This window comes from Numida meleagris, chromosome 6, assembly GCF_002078875.1.
Source record: "Numida meleagris isolate 19003 breed g44 Domestic line chromosome 6, NumMel1.0, whole genome shotgun sequence".
Lineage (NCBI taxonomy): Eukaryota > Metazoa > Chordata > Aves > Galliformes > Numididae > Numida > Numida meleagris.
Window position 1 is genome coordinate 60,482,206 of NC_034414.1, and position 23,689 is coordinate 60,505,894.

General features: G+C 47.2%; 1 long non-coding RNA gene across 1 annotated transcript in view; it reads left to right on the forward strand.

Moving 5' to 3' along the window:
• The window catches only part of LOC110402153, a 185,504-nt gene that overhangs the window by 7,201 nt on the left and 154,614 nt on the right, over nt 1–23,689 (forward strand). Inside the window, exon 3 of the long non-coding RNA XR_002440930.1 lies at nt 16,817–16,973. This is a non-coding gene — a long non-coding RNA (uncharacterized LOC110402153). The remainder of the gene's footprint in view (nt 1–16,816; nt 16,974–23,689) is intronic.

The following is a 23,689-nucleotide window of genomic DNA, read 5'->3' on the forward strand; positions in this document are numbered from 1 at the left end:
TGTACGTGCATGCAAGTCCAGAGACACTAGTGGGTATAAACATTATAAATGGTAATGGCACACTGCAAAGCAATCTGACCCCAGCTGAGCTGCTCACACTGATCAAGCCACAAAGCCCAGAAGCTGAGAGGAACCAGCAGGCATTGCACTTGACACAGCTGTGTGCAATTGCTGGGGCTATTTACTTCCCTCTGGGGGCAGGCATAGCCCCTGGGCCTGAGAATTTGGTGTGAGGATGCAACAAGGTTCTGTCTGCAGTTCCCTTAATTGATGTGAGTATGACTGGAGTCATCCTGCACTGTGTGGAGGGCAGCCCTGAGGACCTCTGTGCTTGGCTGCTGCAGGTGAGCTCAGCTCCTGTGCTCTGTTTTAGGATCATAGGAAGGCTTATGTTGGAAGGGGCCTTAAGGATCACCTCCTTTGGTGCTCTTCTGAGGGCTGTTGCTTTCTGCTTTGAAATGTCACGCTGTTACATCTTCCCTTTGATTGTTTCAATGTGATCTGTGTTTTTAAGACTGAGAATGAGAGAGCTTTGTTTTTCAGTTTTGTGTTTGTTCCTGTGCTGCTCTTGTTCTTCAGCTCAAGCAGCATTTCACCTCGGTGTTTTCCTGTGCCTGCATTTCCAGGCAGCAGCACTATCCATAACACTGTGCCCGAGAGGCAGAATGAGTAGTGTATAAGAGGGAAAATACCATCTGCTCAGCCCTTATAGCATACTTGGGGGGATGTGAAGTTATGGAAGCTTGTGAGTCCATCTCCCTTAGTGAGCTGCTGCGCTTTCCTTTTTCATGTGGTGTCAAATCATAGAATCCTTAGAGTTGGAAGGGAGCTCTGAAGGCCATCTAGTCCAACTCCCCTGCAATGCACAGGGACACCACAGCTCCATCAGGTTGCCCAGGGCCTGATCCAGCCTCACCTTGAAAGTCTCCAGGACCAGGGCATCCACCACATCACTGTGCAGCCTGTTCCAGTGTCTCACCACCCTCACTGGAAAAGACTTTTTCCTTATATCTAGCCCGAATCTACCCTCCCTGAGCTTGAAGCCATTTCTCTTTGGATATTCAGCTGCTGCAGGATATTTTGTCACTCAAACTAACAGAAGTCTGAAGCACCTGTTGCGTGCAATTGCTTCTGTGAGAGCTGTGCCTTCCAGGTGCACACTGTGGCCCATACAGGGGCTGAGAGGTGTGGCAGGGTGCTGCTGAGGTTACAGTGCAGGGACATCAGGAACTACACTCGAGGATCCTTACTGAAGCCTTCCAACTCAGGATACTCTATGATTCCAGGATTCCATCTCCCCATGGGTTGCTTCAGGTTTAAGGATCTGCGTGGCTATTTCCTGCTCTCAAAGATCAAAGGTGTGTATTTCTATACGACAGAAATTCAGAGAAGAAATCCACGTGTTCGGATTCTCTTTCATCCCTTGACCCCTCGAGACTCACTGTCAGTCTGAGATGCTTTGTTTGGGTGGGCGGAGTGAAGTCCTCCTTCAGCTCAGTCGGGATCCCAGAAGCTGCTTGGAAATAGTTTCCCTTGCAGGTTTCCCTGATGCTTATTGCATGGAATTGCAGACATTAAATCAGGGGAATTACTGCAGTGCTTAGCCGAACTAGTGCCTGGATCTGGGCATATATTTTTCAAATCCATTAGGGAATGGCTGAAATCTGTAATGGATGAGCTTAGCAAAGTACTGAAGAATGCACTATGGGTATCACACAAAATATCTTTTAAATGCTGTTATTTAGGCATTCTTACATGAGTTCAGTAGCAAATTGCCAACGGGCAAAGATGGATTTAAAAAAAAAAAAATACAAAAAGTACGATACATGTGAAGAATGTGAAATGATCATACTTAATCTTTCCCCTGAACTCAGAAAGAAAGTGGAATGACTTTCTTTTTCCTGGCTGAACATGAGAACAGCATGCATGTTGCTCCTGGCATTAGCTACTGTGGTCAATTAAAATATAATTAACTATTTTATGTTGTCTGCTTATAGAAACATGTAAGTGTATGCTGTGGGGGAGGGGTGTATATGGATACATTATACTTTTAAAAGCAAGGACATGTGTATATGGGCATAGTGCCAGAGAAATATTTTGAAGATGAAAGCTGCTTTCTGTACAATGGAAGCTGAAGTACCATAGTCAGTAACGCTGAGGATGACTGAATTACTTTTGCTTAGAATGTTTTCTCTGGAAGAGGGGAGGTTTCAGAGATTACATTCTAAGCAAAAGTAATTCAGGGTTCAGGGGAGGCCTCATTGCTCTCTGCAACTCCTTGGAAAGAGGTGCTGGTGATGTGGGGGTTGGCCTGTGCCCATGGGTAACAGTGATAGGGAGAGAGGGGTTGGCCTCAAGTAGTGCCAGGGGAGGGTCAGGTTGGGAGTTAGGAAGCATTCCCTCTCTGGAAGAGTGGTGGGCCACTGGAACAGCTGCCCAGGGAGTGGGGGGGTGGGGAGGGAAAGGGTCACCATCCCTGGTGGTGTTCCGGAGATGTGGCACTGAGGGACATGCTCAGTGGGCGTGGTGGGGGTGGCTGGGGTTTGGGAATCCTGGAGGTCTTTTCCAGCCTTAATGACTGTATGAATAACCCATATATGAGCACAAGGTTTGGGGATGGCTTACCTGTACTGCCAAGCAGAGAGATTTAGAAACTCTTGGCTTTGAAACTGAATGTTCTCTTTTTTTAGAAGCTGATGTTCTGCAGGTTTAGGTTCCCATACTAACTTTGCAGATTAGCAGCACGGACAGAGCTGCACAGCAAGGAGCCTGCTGGTCTTCTGCATACCCCACAGCGCATGCTGCTCTGTGTGCAGAGCTGTGCCCCAGATGGGTGATGAGCCTGGCTCTGTTGCTGCATTACAGCCTGGCACGGCTGGATGGATGTAGCTGTGCCATGTGTCACTGACCTTGGGCAGCCCAGTGAAGGCTTGCCAAGGTACCCTCCTCATCACAGGCTGCTGGCACCAGTCTGTACACACTGGCTCCCAGGACATTCCTCACACCAGCTGGCAGCTCTCAGTGCTGTTTTACCCTGCCTGCCCTGCCCTTCCCCCAGGGGGGTGGGTGTGTGATGTGAAGAGCCAAGCTGCAAGCGGTCGGCTGCCTCCATGCAGGGCACGGCTGTGATACCTGGGTCACAGAGCATCCCCAGCCACCCTTCTCAGTGCCCCTCGTCCCAGCAGCAGCTCCTCATGCAGATTCTGCTATGAGGCCCTTCTGCCTCTCCCTGCCCTCTGGGTGGGTGCTCAGCTCACAGTGCTCCAGCTCCAGTTGGGTTAAAAAACAAAAAACCTCCTAAGCTTCTGTCCATCTGTGTTACACACTCAGTATGAACCCAGTGATATACTGATGCGGCTGTGATGAATGGATTGCAGTTAGGAAACCAGTTTGTCTGCAGTGATCGTTTTGATACTGCAGGAATGGGAATATCAGTGAGAGGACTCTGGCTGCACAAATGTGAGGGACACCCTCATCTTCCGAGCTGCAGTAATGTATTTCTGTGTTTATATAGGTTTTGTCTATCTTGCCAGTTTTAGAAGACAATTTTTTTTTGAGTATTAAATGTGTATATTTTGCTGGGGGGGTGAGAGAGGATGGCAACAGAAATGAAGGAGGGGAAAAAGAGTAAAGAACAAGAGCCCTTGGTGAAGAACCTAGTGACTGGATTGCAGTGGAGCACCCTTGGGATGGAGCACTGCTGCTCCCATTGGGATCACAAGGGTTGTGATGCTGAGGATTTGCTTTGGTCATCTCAAATGTCAGGAGTGTTGAGTGTGGCTGCACCTTTGCAGCTTGCCTGTCTCCCTGGCTTTGGGGCAGCCAAGGGAATCAGATTTAATCCAGGAGGAGCAATAGCACCCTGAGCCGGCTGGGAAGGTCTCAGTGCTTGCCTGGAGAGATTACAGGTAGGAAATCTCTAAAGCTGAGTTAAAAGCCCTGGTGCTCCCAGAGATTTGAGGCATCGCTATCCCCGCTCCTGACAAGGAGCGCTGCAGGCTGGGCTGCAGGCTCAGAAATGAGCAGCAGCAGAAGGCATTCCCCATGCCAAGAAATAGAGGGGCCTGGGCTGGATGGGCTGTTACTGTGTAATCTCACCCACTCGATTAGAGAACACTCACTTTACAGAAAGTGAGACAGAGTAACTGTATAAAATAAGGAACAAAGGGAAAGGAAACACTTGCCGTATCCATTGCTACAGTGTAGTGTAGCAGGTATCCTGGGTCTTGGTCCCCTGTGGGGGAGAAAAAGGCTGAAACACCCATCTGGAGGAGGATTTATTCCAAGGATTTACTCCCAGAGCCCCTTCCCATGGGCTCTGTGTCCTGTGGGTGGGACTGGCAGTGGGATGGGGACCCGGAGAGCCCTGCTCAGTGATGGTGCTCACTGAGGTTCCGTGCAGTGCTGCTAACGAGGCAGTGCTGCTTAGCAGGCCCTGGGAGGGAGCACTGCCATGGGCCTGGGTCTCTTCTGCTTCAGCCATGGCCGCCTTTCACATGAAGAGATTTCTTGGGGGAGGACATCCATTCCGAAAGGCATTTTTTTTCCCATATCTTTTGCTCATTAAGTGGTTCAGGAAAAATTAACTAATGAGATCATTTGCCAGAGAAAATTGTCCAGCTGGTGCTCTTGAGCACTAGCTTGTGCTGTGGAGGGTGCCATGTTTTAACTGCTCAGAGATGGCATTGAGCACTACCTTTTCCCAGCAGCATGCAAGGCTTTCACTGAGCTTCTCCTGAGAGTTTCCCTTATTTTTTCCCCCCTTTTTCTTCTTCTAAATCTGCATGTGCAGCTCATGCCTCCCTTCCTGACAGCGGTCACGTGGATGCTGCCTGCATCTGAGCTGAGCATATGGCTCAGCATTCCAGGCACAGTCGCGGAGCCCTCCTGTAGGGAAGGTAACATCTGCCAGCTCCCGCAGCCTGTAATCAAACCTACGGAGGCAGAACTGCCAATGTCGTGTCAAAGTGGCAAATGTACGTCCTGGGGCAAGAGGCTTCACTTCTGGCAGGCTGCTGACTTGATTTGGGTCTTAATTATTGTCATAGTCGTAACCTTGATGGTAGGAAGGAGAACAGAGTCCACTGATGGGAACGTGGTGCTCCCAAGCGCTGCCCTGGAGTTCCACCAGGCTTACCTTGACCTGGGAAGGCTCCAAGTCTTCTCCCATGTCCATTGGGATCCCACAGGCAGCTACAGTTATCCCTGGGGATTTATGAAGTGGAAGTAAGGTGAAAGCTTCCCGTTGCTCTAGCAAAGGTTACGAAGCTCCATAGGTGGATGCTGCTTATCCTGGGTTCCTGCCCGATGCACAAGCAGAAGGTCCATGCCTTGCTGTAGGTGCTCCAGTGCATCTCCAGCTCCACTCAGTGGTGGGATGGAAACTGGAGGCTGACAGAGCTCAGCAAAACTGAGCCAAAAAAAAAAAAAACCCAAACCTTATTTTGGGAGGTATTAATAGAAGAATTCTACAAAGATTTGAGTATTGTTAGGTGGTCCTAATGTAGCTTAATCTTAGCATGCTGCATCTAATTTTGGGAACGAGACTACTTCAAAAAGAAAGAGGGAGAATTATAAAACAGCAGTGATGATGGGAGGCTTAGAAATTGTTGCAGGTGAGAAAAGGGCAGAGTAATTTTTTCTGGCAAATTGCTGGAGTGCTGGCATATGACGTGCACCTGAAGAACCCTATGGAGCTTCCTTCTTCAGAGGTTTTGGAGGAGCAGAGCAGCTGCAGGGGTTTGGGTGGGGGTAGCTGTCAGAACTCTGAATTGTGGGAATGGGCATTGCAGCCACCGGCCAAAACCCAGAATCTTACTGGCAAAAATCCAGGATAACTCCGTGTTCAAAAGTCAGCAAGAAAAGAGAAGGGGAGGGGTGGAATCATCAGCTTCACTTATGTTCCAGCTCTCAGAAAACAGAGTGGATTTTTCAAAGGAAAACATGGAAAAAATGTTTACTTTCTTGATGAATGTTCTGCTGAAAGCTTTTTCCAATGTAGCTCTTCCTGGATCTTCACTTTAACCAAAGAGTCTTGAAAGATATTAGCTTAAATTATTATCCTTCTGATACAAGACGAAATACTCAGAATTATCAAATGAGGAGCTGTACATCAAAGGTGGAATAGATAAATACGTTTTACTAGCGTAGGTTTTTATGGAATTTACCGTAAGCTATTAAAAGTTTTACTTCAGTAGTTACATGTATGCTGATTTGCATTTTAGACTGCATGAATTTTAATGATCTCCTTTGAACTTGATTTAATGCCTCTGAGATTGACAACAAGATATATAGCATATTTCCTCATATCTAATTTTCGGATAGCTTCCCCTTCACTTGTAGCTGGGCCCGGCGAACTGATCCCATAGCCTGACTCTGTAGTTCATTAACATTATCAAAGATTTGTGTGGGGATGGTGGAGATAATCTAAAGCTCACGCAGAAAAATCTGCTCTTAGAAGAATAATTAACTTCGACTCCCGCTCGGTTCAGAGTTTATCAGCGAGGTTAGGATGAGTTGTTTTAAAAATCTATTTTTTAACAGGATTGTGGCTTCATTATCAGAGCACTGATGACCTCTAACAAATCAAGTGCTGCCCTGGCTCTCGCTGGGGCTGCAGGGGGTGGAAGGGAAGGGCAGGCCAGATTTTAGGCTTTACAAGCAGGTTCTGAGCAGTGAGGCTCTGCAGGTAACCTGGGAGATGCTGCTGCAATGTGGGGATACCCAGTGGTGGCTCTGCCATGGAAATATCCATAAGGCATTAGGAAACACTAGTCAGTGCTCTATGACATATATATATATATTGCCAAGGCTGAAGCTGTTTATGCTTTAAGTTTGTGTTTTGCAGCTGCTGGTTATGTGATGGGAATGATTGTTAAACTGAGAGTTTCATTGTTTCATGGATGCGGTGTGGATTTAAGCACTTCCCTGGGCAGCAATATTTCCCTATTTTCTAGAACCCCATGGAGATGTTAATGATATATTAAGCACTAAGTGGAAGCCATAACACCTTACCAGAGGAGATATTTAGGTAGTGGAACACTTCAGGAAACTTAAAATTTCTTTTCCAGTTTTGCTGCAGACTTCTGTGAGACTTCTTAACTACTTATTGTTTTGTGGCTCATTCCATGTAGAACAGAGACAGTTCTCTTTTTGCATACTTCTATTATTACTCCTTTATAGGTTTTTAGCTAGTGATGTCACTGACGGATGGCTTTCTCTTCAGATGATGTAGGTAAAGTACCTTATTAATTCATATTTTTTAATTAGATTTTTGTTCAGAAGGGAAAATGTGAACTACAAGTCACGCTGAACACCAATTATTGAAACATCAGGAATTTTACACTGAATCATGGGCACGTGCCTTAGTTATATGCAACTGGAAAGGTAACTCAGAACTCTTCCAAAGGGTCTTTGTAGTCAAATAGATGTCAGGATGTTAAGGAAGTTAGAGCTGAGGTTGGAAGGGACCCGCAAGTCTTCCCATGAGCAGTCCCAGCTCTCAGCATCTCACAGCAGAGCTGCTCCATTCCTCTCCCCACCTCTGTGTCCCTGCCTGGGGCTCCCCATTAAGCCCCCACCTCCTGCACTGGGCAGCCCGACAGGGTTTTGCTTTGCCCCCCATGTTGAGCAGGGGCAGGTTCCCCCCTCACCTGCTGGTTGGGCTCTGTGTGCTGCTGCCCACTGGTGGGCTCACTGCTGGACATGGTCAGCTTGGTGCCCACCAGGACCTCGGATCCTTCTCTACAGAGCTGCTCTCCAGCTGGATGTGCATGGGGCTGTTTGCTGCAGGGCAGCACTTTGTGATTCCTACACACCCACTTCTCCACGTGCCCCTTGTGCTCAGCCACTGGAGACGTGGGAGCCACGGCCTCTGCAGGGCCTGGCAGCTGGGGCAGAAGCTTCCCACTCCAGAGCCAGACTGTCTGCCTGCATGCCCTGCAGGAGCAGGGTGAGGGAAGCATGTGAGCAGTGCAGATTTGCTGCTCTCGAGAGTAGAAATGCACAAGGGGTTGAAATGCAGTTATGAAAGGAAACTCACAATGTTGTCCGTGGTATATGAGCCAGAAGAGAGGGTGCCATCACATCCTCACTGTGGGTTATATATGAGCAGAAAGGAGAAAAAAAAAATTAAAGGCATTAAGAACACTTTCTTGAACAGATGCAGGGAGACAGCTCCACACATCCTCCTCCCTGTAGTGATCTAGGAAATCAGTCCCTTGGGAGGGCTGCAACCAGATGTGGGAACACTTATTTTTTTTTGAATTTATTTCAGCTGTGTTAGCAAGGAAGGCTCAATCCAGTTTTCCTCATCCGTTGCTTTTCATTCCAGCAGAGTGCAGGAGCACTGGAAACCTTCCACTTGCTGCCCTTACCTCCTCCTGGTTTAGATGCAACAGAAGCGTGGTCCTAGGGACTCTGTGGTGACACAGAGCTGCAGGAGGTGCCCAGGGCTCCATTCTGCCATGCCCTGCAGGAACTGCTCCAACACTGAGCAGGGCATCAGGGTTGGGGGAGGCCATTCTGCACCCACAGCCAGGATTTATTCCACCTCCGTGGGTAGGGCTTCTACCCAGGGCTGTGTGAGGTCTGCGGGCTCCCAGCAGCTCCAGCTCGTGGCCACCAAAGAGCTGGGACCTGCAGGGACGTGGGCTCTGCGGTCACACGGCCCCAGTGATGAGGATGCTCGAGGTGCTGAGAGAGCTACAGCTCTGTTCCTGTTTAGAATTTCAAGACCCATTTAGATGCTTTTCTGAGGTTTGCTGCCGGGGAGCTAAATTTAGAAAGGTTTCAAGGGACTTCAGTGAAAGCTTACATAGGTGAAGGAAGGAAAAAAAATCTTATTCTGTGCCAGCTCACCCATGGTAATTAATCGTGGAAAATTTCAAGCTGGCATGATAGTTTGTATACCAAAAAGAGCAGAGTAGGCTATTTTGCTTTTAAAAGGAAACACAACTGGCAAGAATGTGATCTTTAAATTACTCTTCCACAGCATTACTCTCACAGCATCCCCTTCCATTATGATCAGCCAAAATCTGCACTAAGGTATCAATGATACCCGGAATGGCCATCAGCAGGGGGACTTCTTTCTTCTTCCTCTGATGGCTTCTGATGTTGCAGTGACAGGACACCCTCAGTGCCATGACATTGAATTATACAGCAACAGGATCTTATTGCCCACCGCCTTGGAATACCTTCTGGATCTTGGGTATATGCTGACAGAGTTCCTCATCATAAATGAGGGTGAATACATGTGAACCCTCCATATGCTGGAGGTTCCCCAGGAGATGGTGCCCAAGCTGAGGGCACTGGGCACAGTGGGTTGGTTGAGGAGCTCAGCTCTGAGCTGCTGATTGGAGGTGGTCTAGAATCATAGAATTAGCTAGGTTGGAAAAGACCTACAAGATCATCCAGTCCAACCATCCACCTACCACCAATAACCCCACTAAGCCATGACACCTTGTGTCAGCTCTGGTGCCATGCGTTGAGCCCTTCATGAGCCAAACTGCAGTGTTGGTAAGGTAGGGAGTTTTCAGCATGTTTTAGGTATGTTCAGGGGGAGAATGGGCAAGCCACCGCAGGAGCCTCACTGAGGAACATTGTGCTTCAAACTGCAGGGCTAGGAGAAGCACCAGCCTTCCATGTTCTTGTGATGCTGAGGGGAAAGCCATGCAGTCATACAACCAGTAACTGCAAGCTTCTCCACATGAGAAGAAGGCTGAAGGTTAGGAGTGGTGTGGTTACTCTCACCCTTCATTCTTTTGGGTGCTTGGTGGTTCAGGGCTATTTTCTGATCAAGTTACTCTTACCTACCACGCCAACACTTAAATGGGAAACACATTTTGCACATTGGAGTTAATTGCTATCTTGATGTAATCTTTGGACTTAACATGAAGGCTGCCCTTGTCAAAAGTCAAGGCAAACACAGCTCTGAGTGGGAAGTAACTGATGTATTGGTAATGAATTAAATTAATTTCCACAAAATGAGCTGATGGCAAGATTTCCATAAATTATTGTGGCTTAATGATGGACCTGCTGCTATACAACATATGAAATGCTGCTTTGCTGCTGAGCTGGAAATGAGTATTGGCAGACAAGAACTAGCTTTAGTCCAATAATGTTACTAAACACTACACTTTAAAAAGTTCTGAAAATGTTTCAAGAAATGGTTTGTGGAAGGGTTTATGACAGCTGACAATGGGTGACGTTAGTTAAACCATCAGCATTTTTATGGTGTACTTGGATCCTGTTACCTGGCTCCAAGCAGCTCTGCTGCGGCCAATTGGATTATTCGCATGAGTAAGGACAGCAGAAATAGTTCCTCTGTTTGTACGAGGAGTGTCATGTTTGACCATAAGCTAAATATTTGTCTTAATTCACACAACGCTGGATTTACCGTGTAAATATTTGATCGTTCTATTCTTTAATCGGTTCTAAAAATACATATAGCAGCGTAATGTTTTGGAAGAGGAGAAATAATAGTGGGTCAGATAAAGAAATCGGTTTTGTTTCTAGCTTTTGTATCTTGCATTTGTTAGATTTTTTTTTTAAAGTAGCATTTTCTGGAACGTTATGCCTCTTCTCTTCACACCAGAGGACGTGTCCAAATGTGATGCCTGGGGTACTTCCAAACAGCCCTGCCCTCTTGCTGGGGTGCTGCTCCTCCACAGCCCTCCTGTTGTGGGGAGATGTGCTGTGCTGGTGCAGCCATGCCTGGTGCTGGCCCCGCTCCCCTCCTGCCTGCTGCCCGGGGACAAACCCCCCCCCCCCTGCTCCTCCTCCCCTGCTCTGCTGGCACTTTGCGTTTGCTGGCACAGAGCTGGGACATAGGAATGTTGAAAGGCTGCTGGCCTTTGAACAGATCAGAAGATTCTAGCAGCAACAACAACAAATTATTTTGCTTTGCTTTTGTTTCAGGAGCACTTGGAGCTTGCTGATATCACAGCTCTGCAGTCCTGGGGGCTGAAAGCAGCACCCAGCTGGGGGCTGGCGGGGCTGTCTGTGGAGAACACAGCAAACTTCTGGGGAGGTGCAACAGGAATTTCTGACAATAGCTCTTAAAAACTTCACCGTGACGCACCATCACTCAGACCACTTACACTATGCCAAATCTGTTTTATTTCATTATATGTTATAACCATTATTATTAAGCATAGTGGCCATGATTTCTGAAAATAACATTGATGCTGAAACACTTTCTCATGTTGCGATATCCTCTAGTACCAGCCCCAGCTGCTTGTCTTGTGGGAGGCTTCTGCAGCTTCCCTTCCCCATCCGAATTATTGCTTTATTCCCTGCTGCTCTTTTCAGGATTTCCCTTGGAAGTGAAGTTTCAAACCACAGCTGGCTCTGCTAAAAATACCCTTGTTCATATATTTAAACGAAACCTAATTTTCCTATGTGCCATTGTCTCAGGGAGCAGGGATTTTTCTGTAAAACACCAAATATTGGGAGAGATGGAGATGGCAGGGGCTGCTCCAGCACTTTGCCACTCATGTCGTGTTGGTGGCACTCAGGTTGGTGGCACAGGGGTGTGAAGCATGGGACAGAAATCCCTGGGTGTCAGTGAGCACTCTGACCAGGCACAGGTGTGCAGCGCTGACAGTGGCTGCCTGGCAGGTTACTGCAGGATTTCAGTGTAGTCAGATGCATTTCTTGATCCCCAAAGCCTGCAGGATTATGCACAACTGTCACTTGGCACAGGATATTTAACCGTTCTTGTTTCCCCAAATACATAGCAGCTAAGGCCAACACAATAGAAAGCTTCTTTAGTGAGAGTAAACGGAGTGCACTTCTTATGTATTCAGGGGTTAAACCTTGTTGTTGTCCCCTAGATGTCTTCAGGTCTCATGTGACCTGCACTTGACTTGTGTCTGTCTGCAGCAGAGATGTCACACCACCCTGCCTCATGGCTGCAGGGGCACCCTGTCCCCAGCTGTCACCAGGAGCAGTGGCCGCAGCAGTGTGTCCCTGCACGGAGCTGCCTTCTCCCCTAGCAATGAGGGGCTCTTTGTTTTTTCCCTTTACTTGCTGCCAGCTAACGCTGTGCTTGCTGTCACTGCTGTGACATGAGCATCTCTCTGATTCTCTGTGGCAGAATTTGTTCTTTAAATCCTTTTTTTCATGCGATGGGTAGCTTGGTGACAATGCTAGGCATGGCAGTGGAAATGGATGGCTCCTGGGCAGGCTGAAAGATGATTGTTCAGTACCAAATGTGCCCTCTCCTGAAGTCCCAGCACCCTACCTGGCCTACGTCTGATGCCCTTTGGCATCTCTGGAAGAGCTGGGGATGTTTGCAAGTAAACATCCTGGGTTTTTGTGATTGCCCATAGGCTGTCAGCCTGAAAGAAAACATGCTGTCTACTTGCAGATGATAGGAAAGCTTACAGAATTGTAAATAACACTGAGGTTAGGTCAGTTAGACAGATGGATGTGGACCAGACCATGAGATCAGCTTGTATGGATTATGCACAACCAAAGGGAGAGGCTCCTCTTAAGCAGCCAGAAATGCTCAAAAGTGCAGGAGGGAAGGGGTTGCTGCGGAAGGAGTCATAGCAGGGCCTGGGCCAGAGCTCCCAGTGCTGGTGGTGAAAGGGAGAGAGCAGCCCTGGTTGGTGGCTGGAGCTGTGAGTGATGTGTGTGCAGCAGAAAGAGGGCCTGGAGGTGGGGGTGAGATATTTCATCTCACTCCCAAGAAGTGACACTTAGCACGCAGAGGTTTTCTTACTGACAGCACCAAGGATCTTTCTTCTTCCTGGAGCTCCAGGCAGTGAGGTTCTACCAGAGCTGCTGGGTGCTGTGGGCCAGGAGCAGGGCTGGGTGCCAGCCCAGGTGCTGCCTTTGCTGTGCTTTGTGACAATACAGCTTCTGGTTCAAATGGGGAACAGCAAGATGATAAATGCTGTAGTTTAATGCGCTAGTACGGCAAGCGGGTCAAATGCACTGAATATTTACATAAGTTTTTAAAAATGCAATTAAACTATTTTTCAAGCACGATGCCAATAAACTGTTATGAATACTTCCGTATTTACCCATGCTGCTCTATTAAGTGATTATTATTGTGAGCACACTTTCCATCAGTCAGATGAAGGAATATATGCCATTAGAAAGTTAACTCTAATTTTCAATGTAGGACTGTCATTAAATTTCTGTAAATTAAAACGGGACTCCCTCAGGATTTTCAAGAGATTGTATATCAGAGTGAAGACACTGCAGTGAATAAAGCCTGCATCTGTTTAGCCAATATCATCAGGCTCTTAAAGCTGAAACACCCTGCCATAATTCCATACAGTGCCATGACTTACTGGGGGTGTGCTGACCCGGTGCTGCAAACTACTCCCAGCAGCTCTCTCACCCCTTGCTTCCGTGGGAAGCTGTCCTCACGGCTGTGAGCATCACAAGTAGCATAACGGGGAGAGCAAACGTACTTTTATCTGGCTGAGCACACTTGCTGTACTGATTGGGAATGTATTGCCTGACTTCAGCTGGAAGTGGCAAATACATCAGAAGCAAAAGGCAAATTCGTCTGCGTATAACTCATGTCAGTGCTGCCACTGACGTGACAAACCCAAGTTATGCCAGGCAAACACAGCTGGGCTGGAGAAAAAAATTTGATTTACAATGCTTCAAAAACTTGGCACGGAACTGGGCGCTGTCTTTCCAGTAAAGCTCTAAATATTTTAGTGTTGTGCTCCCCACAGCGAGGATTGTGATTTGGCACGTGGCTGCCAGGGCTTGCTTTGGACTAGCAGAAGTTCCGTCAAGCTGTGAGAAGCAGTGCCATTAGGCAGAGGCTGGAGGTGAAATGTTTTAATTAGCAGACTCCATCCCCTGCTGTTCTGCCCTCAAATTCTTATCAATGTGAGCAGCTGGGATGCAGTGCCAAACCTGAGGATTGACCTTATATACAGAGAGGACTGCTTGTCAAGTGGTTCCACAATAGCTAGGGCTTGGGAGCTTGTCTTGCGTGGTTGGAAAGCCGTGTGATTTTTCTCATGTGTTTCAGTGCCCCACAAGGAAAATAGTTCTTCCTTTCCCCTTTGCTCTGTCCTCTCTTCTTGTGGTCCAAATGACCACGGAGATAGTACGGCCAGGTTGCTGTACCCTTGTCTTATAGCACAGAATTACTCCCCTAAAGGGGCATAGTCCTTGAGGGTCCAGGCTCTGACTCCGTTAGGGGCCTGTGGGGTGGCCCCACTGATTGGAGCTGAGCTGTGTTTGTAGTTCAGCTCTCAAACAAAGGCAGTAAAAATGAATAATGAATCAGCTCCTTGGAAGACTGTGTGGAGTCAGCGACCTCTGAGATCACAGCAGAAATCTATAAAGTAAGTCTACTTTTCCTGGAGTGTCTGGATCTAATTGGAGAGGGGGGTCAGGTAGGGCTGAGTTAGGAGGGTAAGTTCTGAATGTACAATTCTATAACTGCTTTATTCTTAGGGTCGGAGACATGGTTATGAGAATTCAGCAGTGGAATTATATCCTTATTAATTCACACACTTGTAGGGGAGGGAACGTGATGGTTGCCCTTCTTTGGGGGCAATTGGAGAAGTCCTGGCAAGGGGTGTTTTTGCTCATCTGCAGATAGTGGGGCAGCTACTGCAGGAATCCGCATAGCCTCTTTTTGAGCTTCAGAGGCTTCTCTATTTCTGGATGCAGTCCTGGTCTTGAATGTAGGAGATAACAGTGGAACTGATTAAAATTAAAGTGGTTTTCAAGGGCCCTTAATGATATCTTTGTAACATACAGTAAACAGAGTTTGTGTAGGATTTTTGAAACATTACCGAAAAGTCAGTAGTAACACATCATTTATTCTGTTTCTAGTTAGCAAGCAACTAAAAAGGGGAGGGAGAGGGAGAAGATCTGTAGTCACATCCATGGAGATCTCCACAGTGCCTCTAATAAGAAAGCTGAGGGTATTTGTTGTGGGCGCTGAAGATACGAATGGTCTCGTGACAGCAGAGCAGGGTCCTGTGTGTCATCCCCAACCTGCGCTGGGGAGATGCAGAGGAGCTCAGCTTTGGTCCAGCTGGAGCAGCCTGGGTCATGGGGCTTCCCTCCCAGGCAGGGGCTGGGGGCTTGCAGAGTGCCCCTGCAGGAAGCGGGGCTGCATCCTCGCCCAGTGCTTCGACTGCTCGTATCTGAAAATAGCTGCTGTGCTGGGGAAGCAAATGGAAGGAAGGAGTAACGTGTCTCGTTAGCCACCTGTATCTGGGCTGACTCCCCAAGTCTCCCCCAGGTTCAGAGCTTGCTAGAGCTAGGGTCCAGGCTTTGCACAAGCTGCGTCTGCTGCTGCAGCTGGGAATGTCAGTCTGCCCAAAGCCCCTCACCAGGGCTCCGTGTGGGCAAACACCTCCTGGGGAACTTCTGCAGCCTGTCGCTCCGCAAACTGAATTGATTAAGATGTCGATTGGTTAGCTTCCTGTTAATGAAGTGTTGGCTGATGCTGCAGCGACTTCTGATACTCTGAGCTTTTCTCAGGCACCGCTCATTCCAGGCAGCTCTGTCAGGCAGCTCGTACCCACCACACAGGTGCACCTTTTCTGGGAGAAACCATGTCAAACTTCCCGAAAGGCTGAGCAGCACCTGCCACCTGGGTGGAAAAAGTGTGACTGTGACTGCAGGCCATCATGTACGGACATCTCCAAGGGCAGAGCTCCACAGATGCAGCCACCAGCCCTCTGTAAGACAGTGAGATGCCTGCTTTGTCAAAGCTCGAGATTTGCCTAGCACGTTTGTATTTATCAGGTGGAAGAAATGAATAGGTTGCATGTCCTGGTGTGCAGGGAGATCAGATGTACCAAAAATGCATGACTGGCCCATGCTCAGGTGTGTTGGCATCAGCCCTTGCCTGGTGGAGCCTGTGGCATCTCTGCTGGGAGTGTAAGCCCACGCTGGAAGCATGGCACCTCCAACAGCAGACAGTTAATGCAGCGTTGTTCCCACCCGGACAGGAGGCTCCAGATGGCCTCTTCTGTGTTCTAGAGATGAGCGAGTTGCTCTGCGCATTAAATATCCTCACACACACGTTGTATATGAGAAATGAATTCTCCTTGCATAGTTGACAGTGGAATTAGAATCCAGCTTCTTGAAGGCAAAAAATGAGGAATGGTTTAATTTTTTTTTTTCTTGCGGAAGAAGTTAAAAATGGAAATGGAAACTAGTGTATGTTTTTTTTTCCCAGTTATGAATGTTCAAGCTGTTTACCGAGCAAGATGACAACAAACCTACTTTCTATTTAATGAGCTAAAGATAACTGTAATTGGTATGAGTCACTGTGTAGGGCCATTAAAGCAAGAGTATGGCACCTGAATTTTTAATGGTCTACATCATGGTGGCACTAAGTCTGTCTTTCCTTGCCTTTTTATGTGTTTGTGGGCATCAGTCTGATAATGCAGTTGCTTGTGTGCTTAGTTTAAAACAGATACCTGAGATTATCCCTATCCATCTGAACTTGCATTTGCTTCTGTAAGCCCCACAGAATCATTGGATCTGAAACAGTGCTCAGTGCATAAAGTTTTGCTGTAAAATAATGGTCTGTATCTAAAATAATGCATTTAAGACTGAGTTCCACTATCTGGCTAAAGCATGGTATTACTAAGCGATTTCTACTCTTTGTATTTTTTTATATTATATGAAGTGCTGAAAGTTTGCATGACTGAAAAACTATAACATCTTTGAAAGATACAGACAAAATGAAAAGGTCCTCAAGGTGTTTTTTCTTCAAAATTGACTTAGCTTTAAAGCACGCTTTGCACGAGTACCACCACAAGTATGACCCTCTAAAGGACAAGTTGCTCACACTTATTCTCTTTGTCAGCTCTAGGGTATGGAGCATGGAGGGATGCCCAGTCTATAGCAGCAGTGCCCGGGGAGGGGTGGGAGCTCCCTGCAGCACGGCAGGTTTGCTGCAGCATCCGGGTGAGCTGAGGATGAGGGATGAGCTCGCAACAAGCACCGCAAAGGGACTAATTAAGGTGAGCAATTTTCCTTTGTTTCCATTCTTCACTGCAGCGTAATTGGAAGGCAGAGGCCTGTTCGCTTGGAGAAGGATTAATTTTAACTGATAAATGCCCTGGTTGCAAATAATTTTCTGTGGACTACTGCAGTGACATTATTCAGTGCGAAGACTGCTCAGACTGCAGCCCAACAAGGCACTTAGACTGAATCTGAGTTTCAGCTTCTCAGTAACTCCAATTAAGAGGAAACTCTTGAGGTTAGCAGATCTGAAGAAGCTTCTTGGCTCAGAGTTTTGCTCAATTAACTTCTCTGGGCCTATCCACAAAAGCAGTGTCCTCCCAGAGGGAACATAAAATGTGTCATTTGTGTCATGAAGGTTCTGGCTATTGCAGAGAGGGCAACAAAGCGTCAGGCCCAGCGTTTTTGGATGTCCTCTTGATAAACAAACTCCTGGGCCCAGCCCTGCTCCTGGGCCTGCCACTGCTGTGACTGAAGCCCACAAGAGCTCGTTGTGTGCAGAGAGGCTGTACTCCCGTTGATGCTCAGCAGGGATTGCTGCAGCCCAAGGATGGGACAGCTGGGTGTCAGTGGCCGGAGGAGGCCTGTGGTGGCTGCCATGCTGGTGGTGCTCACGGAATGGGCCTGGAAGGGCCGAGGTGTTGCTGAGCCTTCCACAGTGCTTGTGAAGCGCCCGCCTGTCCCAGGGGTGTGGGGAATGGTGTGGGCCAAGCTGTGCTGAGTCCTCAGGTGTGGGATGACGGGAGGGATGTGCCACATTCCCGGGCCTGCTCCTCCTCCTCGTCTGTGGGGTTTAGTCCTTGGGTACTTCACTGCTTTATCATCCCTGGGTTTTATGAGAAACATTTATTTTAGCGCACAGAAGGAAAAACCTTTTGTTATTTTGCTGTTTGAGATTAGGACTAGACTTTAAGAAGTCAGCCTTCGCCTTCTGATCTTACTGTGATTTATCTGACTGGTTTTCCAAGGTAACTAGTAGCCTCGGGGTAGGTAGCCTTCTTTTCCCCTAGACTTAAGTCATGCAGACTTTCCTTCCAACTCAGTTGGTTGTTGATGCACAAAACATTTGAAAAAAATCATTAGTTTTAATACCCTGTGCTGTGTTCAGAGGGTGGTGCTGCATTCACGTGTGATGCTGTGTCCCTAGGCTTGTCTGAAACAGCAAGCAAGGTCGAAAATTAACGTGCTGAAACTTCCAATAATGGAGCAACAAAGGAAGGGGATTTGGGTAAAAGGAGAAACTAGCTAATTCTGTGCTACAAGGACTAGAAATGCTGCATGTTTCTTGCAAGGACAAATACCTGAAATGCTTAAAATTGCCAGGCTTCCATGTGTTGTGCAATTTCTTGGTAATAGCAAAGAATTTTGAGTAGCTCTTATATACAGTAATTGGGCTGGGAGAGAACTGTTGCTGACATTTAGAAAAATTAAAGGAAAAAAAAGGAATTTGAAGAGCAAGGGGCAGTAGGGGACAGAAGTCCTTCTCTTCCACTTAAAACAATTTTGCTGGAATCACTGGAAGTGACTAAAACTACAGGTTTCTGTAGCTCAGAATGAAGCCAGGCAGAAAAGGCACTGTAGGCCATGCAGATAGGCAGCTCTCAGTGAGGTTCCCTTGATTAATCCAAAGTCAGTTTTGCTTTATATAAAAGCCCTGGCCATGACTCTTAAAGGCAACTGCCTATGAGATGTACATCTGTGTTATGTAGGAAGTCCTCCCAACTTCAGTGTTTCAATTGAGCTTGGAAGAACTGGGCCCTGTAAGGCTTTCCTCAGGTGGGACGCGTCTGGAGGGCTGTGCTGAATGCTGACCAGCCATCTCCACCATGGTGCTTCTACTGGATCAGGTGTTGAGGCTGAAAACTAAATGATACACATATAGGGTATAAAATTCTGCTGATATTTGTGCAGTTATTTTTTTCTTAGTGTGATTTCGTTGGGCTCACAGTGGCCCCAGAGCTGCAGTAGCAACCGGAGTTCAGGAGTTAGCACCAAAAAACCGAAAATAGGGCAGACTGAAGATGTCTTGCCTATTCCACTAATAAAACAGGAACAGATGTGCTAACAAAGGAAATGTTTTGGACTTCAGTTAACATAGCATAGCACAGAGCAACTCCTGAGCAAGTGACTTGCAGGTTGTCCCTTTGAGGGACACATCTCTTTACAGGCTGCAAACACATTTTTGAACTTGCCCTTTTGAAGGAAAACTTTTTTATGTAGAACCTAGCACCCGTGGGCGTCAGAAAGGCCGGATAGATTTGGAAACAAATAGCCAAGCAATCAACCCCCAACATTTGGATTGCTAGTCAGACATGGCTATACAACACAACCTTCCCACGAAAAAAGTTTGCTGTTTTTCTATTTCTTGGCTTTAAATATAATTTTTTTTCTTTCTTTCTTTTTCCCGTGTGAGAAGTTTATGGAAAAACTATCTCCTGCAGTTTCTCCTCTAAGCATTGTACACAATTTCAGACTGACTTGGCTGAAGGCGTCTGTTTGACAGAAAGGCACAGTTGTAATTTCTCAGGCCTAGCTAGGGATGCCAAATAAATCTATATCTTCTTGACAATTACATCTTTACAACAGCTTTGGGAAGAACAGCTAAAAAGTGAACTTATTGACAAGCTTTCTTATTAGAGGAAGGTCCTTTGGCAAGCCCAAAGAACACAGCATTTCATGACGGATATCTCAGAAGCAGCAGAAGTGGGAGGCCAGTTAGAAATAGCTTTTTATTGGCAAACTTGTATTTTAGGGGAAATTCTTCTAACAAAGCCTTAGCTTGAGTCATTTTGCAGTGGATCGGTTAAAACGCGTACGCGAAGTATAAGTAATTTTTGCTTGAGTCAAACCACAAAGTAAATTGGTTTAAATGCTTGAGCTGATGGTGCCTGTTAACAAAGGGGCCCATTTGCAGGAGCTGGCTGATGCGAACACGTACAGTGCATTAGTTTATTTCTGAGAGCAATAAGTGATGGCAGGACATGGCAAAGTGATAACAGCAAAGGGCAGTGCCCGTGGTGTTGCCAGAGCTCTGCTCTGTCCCCGGGTGTGAAAGGTCTGCACAGGGCTTGCCTGAAGCTGCAGTGGCTCCTTGGAAATGAATGACTGCTGCAAGGGAAGGACCAGAGAGAGAACAGGACTTGCTAATAACTCCTAGGAGTAGCACTACAAGCCAAACGGGAAGCGTTTCCAAAGTCAAATATGAGATTAATTAACGTTGTGTGTGATCTGGTTACACAGGAGAGCTAAAGCCTCTGATTTTCCTGCTCGTTCCCTGCTCGTGACTCCCCCACAGCTGAGCTGTCAAAAAGGACTAATGTAGCTTAATTTGGTTTGCTATTTAGGACGTCTATATATAAACTTACAACAGGAATATAGTATGTGACCCTGGGGGGAATCTTTATCCACTCCTCCTCTATTTGGCCTACTTCTGGTAATTATTTTTTTCAGGTAGGTGCTTATTCATGAAGCTCAGCTCTCATCTTAGAGCGTCTGTGAAATCTGCAAAACTGCTTTTTCTGGTGTCTTGTTAAAGGGATCTTTACAGCTGAGCAGGCAGCTCTTACCTGCCAGCAGTGCAGAAATGAGGTTCCCGCATGAAGGGCCTTCCACCTTGCTGTGCTGTGAGCAGGCCCCTGCTACGCTGGAGCCCTCTCACTGCCCCCGGCGATGCCCTGCACACCAGCGTGGTGGTCGTGCACAGTCACAACAACTTAGCGGGATTGAGTTGGTGAAGCAAGGAGGGAGCTCACTTGCCCAGTGGAGCTTGCAGAAAACACAGTCTCCAAATCCTGCGGTAAACAAAACGAAGAGGACTGAAATCAATTCAAAGCTGGGAGAGAAAGAACTGCAGGATGCTGCGGTGAGCGCCACCCAGCAGCTGGCCAGCTGGGTGCAGTAATATCGAAGCAAAAATCAAAGTAACCCTCCCAGAAGCTGTGAGCAGTGAGTGCAGCGCTGGGAGGATGCACTCTGCTCTGAATAAGGGAGAGCAAAATGCAGGGAAAGAGGAGGCTTATTGCGTTGAGCAGGTGGCAATTGAATCTCCTGGTGGGATGTGAGCACCCGGAAATGCCACCAAGCGCACAGCAGGTGTGATCAGGAATTAAAGGAAGGCACATGAAGGGTCACAATCCCCATGTTGGGCCAGGCTGTGAGTGCCTTAGCTCTGCTGGCTGCATGCAGGCTGTGCTTGGTGGCGTGGGGCGGCTGCACAGGGCTGAAGGAGGACCCCCATCCACCCAGGGGACCCCCACCCCCCTGGCTGGCAGCCGTGGCAGAGCAGTTTGTGTGCTGGGGCAGCTATTTTGATAAACAAGAGAAATATGTAACAATTTATATCCATTTGCCTCACAGCATTTCTGTGGGTTGAAATCCCACGCCGAAACAGGAAAATCATAGTCTAGCTCTGATCTTTTGACCGGTTTGATATCTGGACTGTAAAATGCTAAAGAGGATTAGAGAGGTGGCGCGGATTTAAAGAAGTAATAAAAGATTTCAGTTATTCATCAGTGTCACACAGAGACTGCATTTTCGGATGTAATAAAAAATTGCTATTTGTTGAAGTAGACAAAAGAGAAAAGCAACTGCAATTTAGTCCTGAGCAGAACGAAGACAGGATTATAGATAAAGCTATCGAAGAGCCATATTGTAATAGAGATTGTAGCCGACCTAAAGCATCCTTGTAAAAGGCAGAAAGCCAAAAATCTATGTGATAGTAATGCTTAACTTGAGAGGAAGACCTGTATGTGGTGGAGTGAGGCAACTGAAGGATCAGGTAATGCAGCAAAAATGCTTGTGGAAGAGAGAGCTCACTTGGGGCACAGCAGGGGAGAGGCTCCGAGCACCTCGTGCCCATCGTGAGCACCCCATCTTGCATTGCTCCCTCCAGATCTACCCCCGCTGGAAAGGAACAGTGCAAAGGCAATCTGCAGGAAGTGCACATCCTTCATAAAGGAGGAAGACATAAAAGGGCGTGAGAACAACGTAGTTAGATTTGCCTCCCTGTAACAAAGCTCTTTCTGTGGGGATCAGAAATGAGGTGCGACGGATTTGTTGAGGCCAACAGTGAGTTGAAGCACGGATGGAAACAAGGCCACCGAGGGAAGCGAGAGGGAAGGTTTGTGACAGCTGCTCAGTGAGAGGTGAGCCTGCAGCCCCGCAACTGCTCCGTGCAGACGGTGACTCTGGGCCCACTGCACCTGCGGGCCTCCAAGAGACCTCTGAGAGCACCACGCTGTGACCAGGGGGCAGTGCCCAGGTGAGGGAGGAGGCAAGGTGCTGCAGGTTTTAACCCTGCAAAAAGTTGCTTACTTCACTCCATGCAAAGAATGGAAAGACGGCGATAGAAGATTTGTAAGGATGGCAAAGGTAGAGTCATAGAACCATTAAGGTTGGGAAAAGACCTCCAAAATCATCATATCCAACTGTCAGCCCACCCCCACCGTGCCCACTGCCCCTGTCCCTCAGTGCCACATCCCCACGGCTCCAGGGATGGGGACCCCCCCACCCCCTGGGCAGCTGTGCCAGTGCATCACCACTCTCTCAGAGAATAATTATTTCCTAATATCCAACCTGAGCCTGGGATTCAAAACCCAGTGAGTCCAGTCTCTGTATCAGCGATTCAACAGGAATGGTGATGAAGAAACAAAGAACAAATAAATATGAAGTTCTCCCCGGCTACTAGAGAAAGGAATTAAACACAGTTCTCACCCATACATCCTTTACAGCACCCAGAATCGCAAGGGATGCCTTTGCTCTACAGAAACACAGTTCCCTTTCATCACATCGGGTTTTTTTGTGTATATCTTCTAATCCAACTCTTAATGATCTCTCCTTCTTCCCCACTGTGGAAATACAGATGGTTGTATTGTTTTAATGCATTATGCCTGTGAAACGTGAAGATGAGCGTCCTTCCAGATGTGAATGCTGATGTTGCATTAGACAACCTTAAGTGCTTTTGTTCTTGTGTATTGATTTTCAACAGGCATCTGTGTGGGTCCCACCTGAAGTCATTTGGGCCATGTATTACTGATAAATCACTTTCCTGAAAATGTTGTTAGGTTCTAGAGCTGACCTGGTTGGGTTTAGCAAGAATACAGATATTCTGAGTCCTTAGTGCCTGGTACCTGCTCACTGGGACCATTTTGTCCCACTTGTCACATAGATCCATTGGTCCAGGTAAACGTCCTGCAGGGAAAGCCACTGCTTTGCTGAGTGGTTGTTCGGAAGCCAAGTGAGCTGGTGTGTTCTTTCATCATTTGGTTTTTCTATTGCTACTTTCTCAGAGATAATCAAGTTTTACAGCAGTGCAAAATGTGCCTGTATTAATATCTGTCTGGTCAAAGATCCCTTTTCTTTAGGGGGCCATTCCAGTTTAACTAAAGCAGATTTCAGTTTTCTGCTTGTCTTCATGCCCATGGTAACAACAGCTGAGTCCTCTTTTATTGACTCCCACTTGTCTGTCATCTTTCACAACAGTTGAGAGCTGCAGAGCATTTTCTTCTGTTTCCTTATGGTTCTTCTTAATTTTCTTCTTATTTTCAGCTCACTGTCTGTGTAGCCTCTGATTTTCCCATTTATGTTTGCTTCCCCCCACAAGGTGTGACTGTTCCTGGATTCTGCTCTGCCCATGACCTCATGAAGTGACAGCCTTCCCCCCAACATCTTCTGCAGCACACATAGAATCATAGAATGGCCTGGGTTGAAAAGGAAC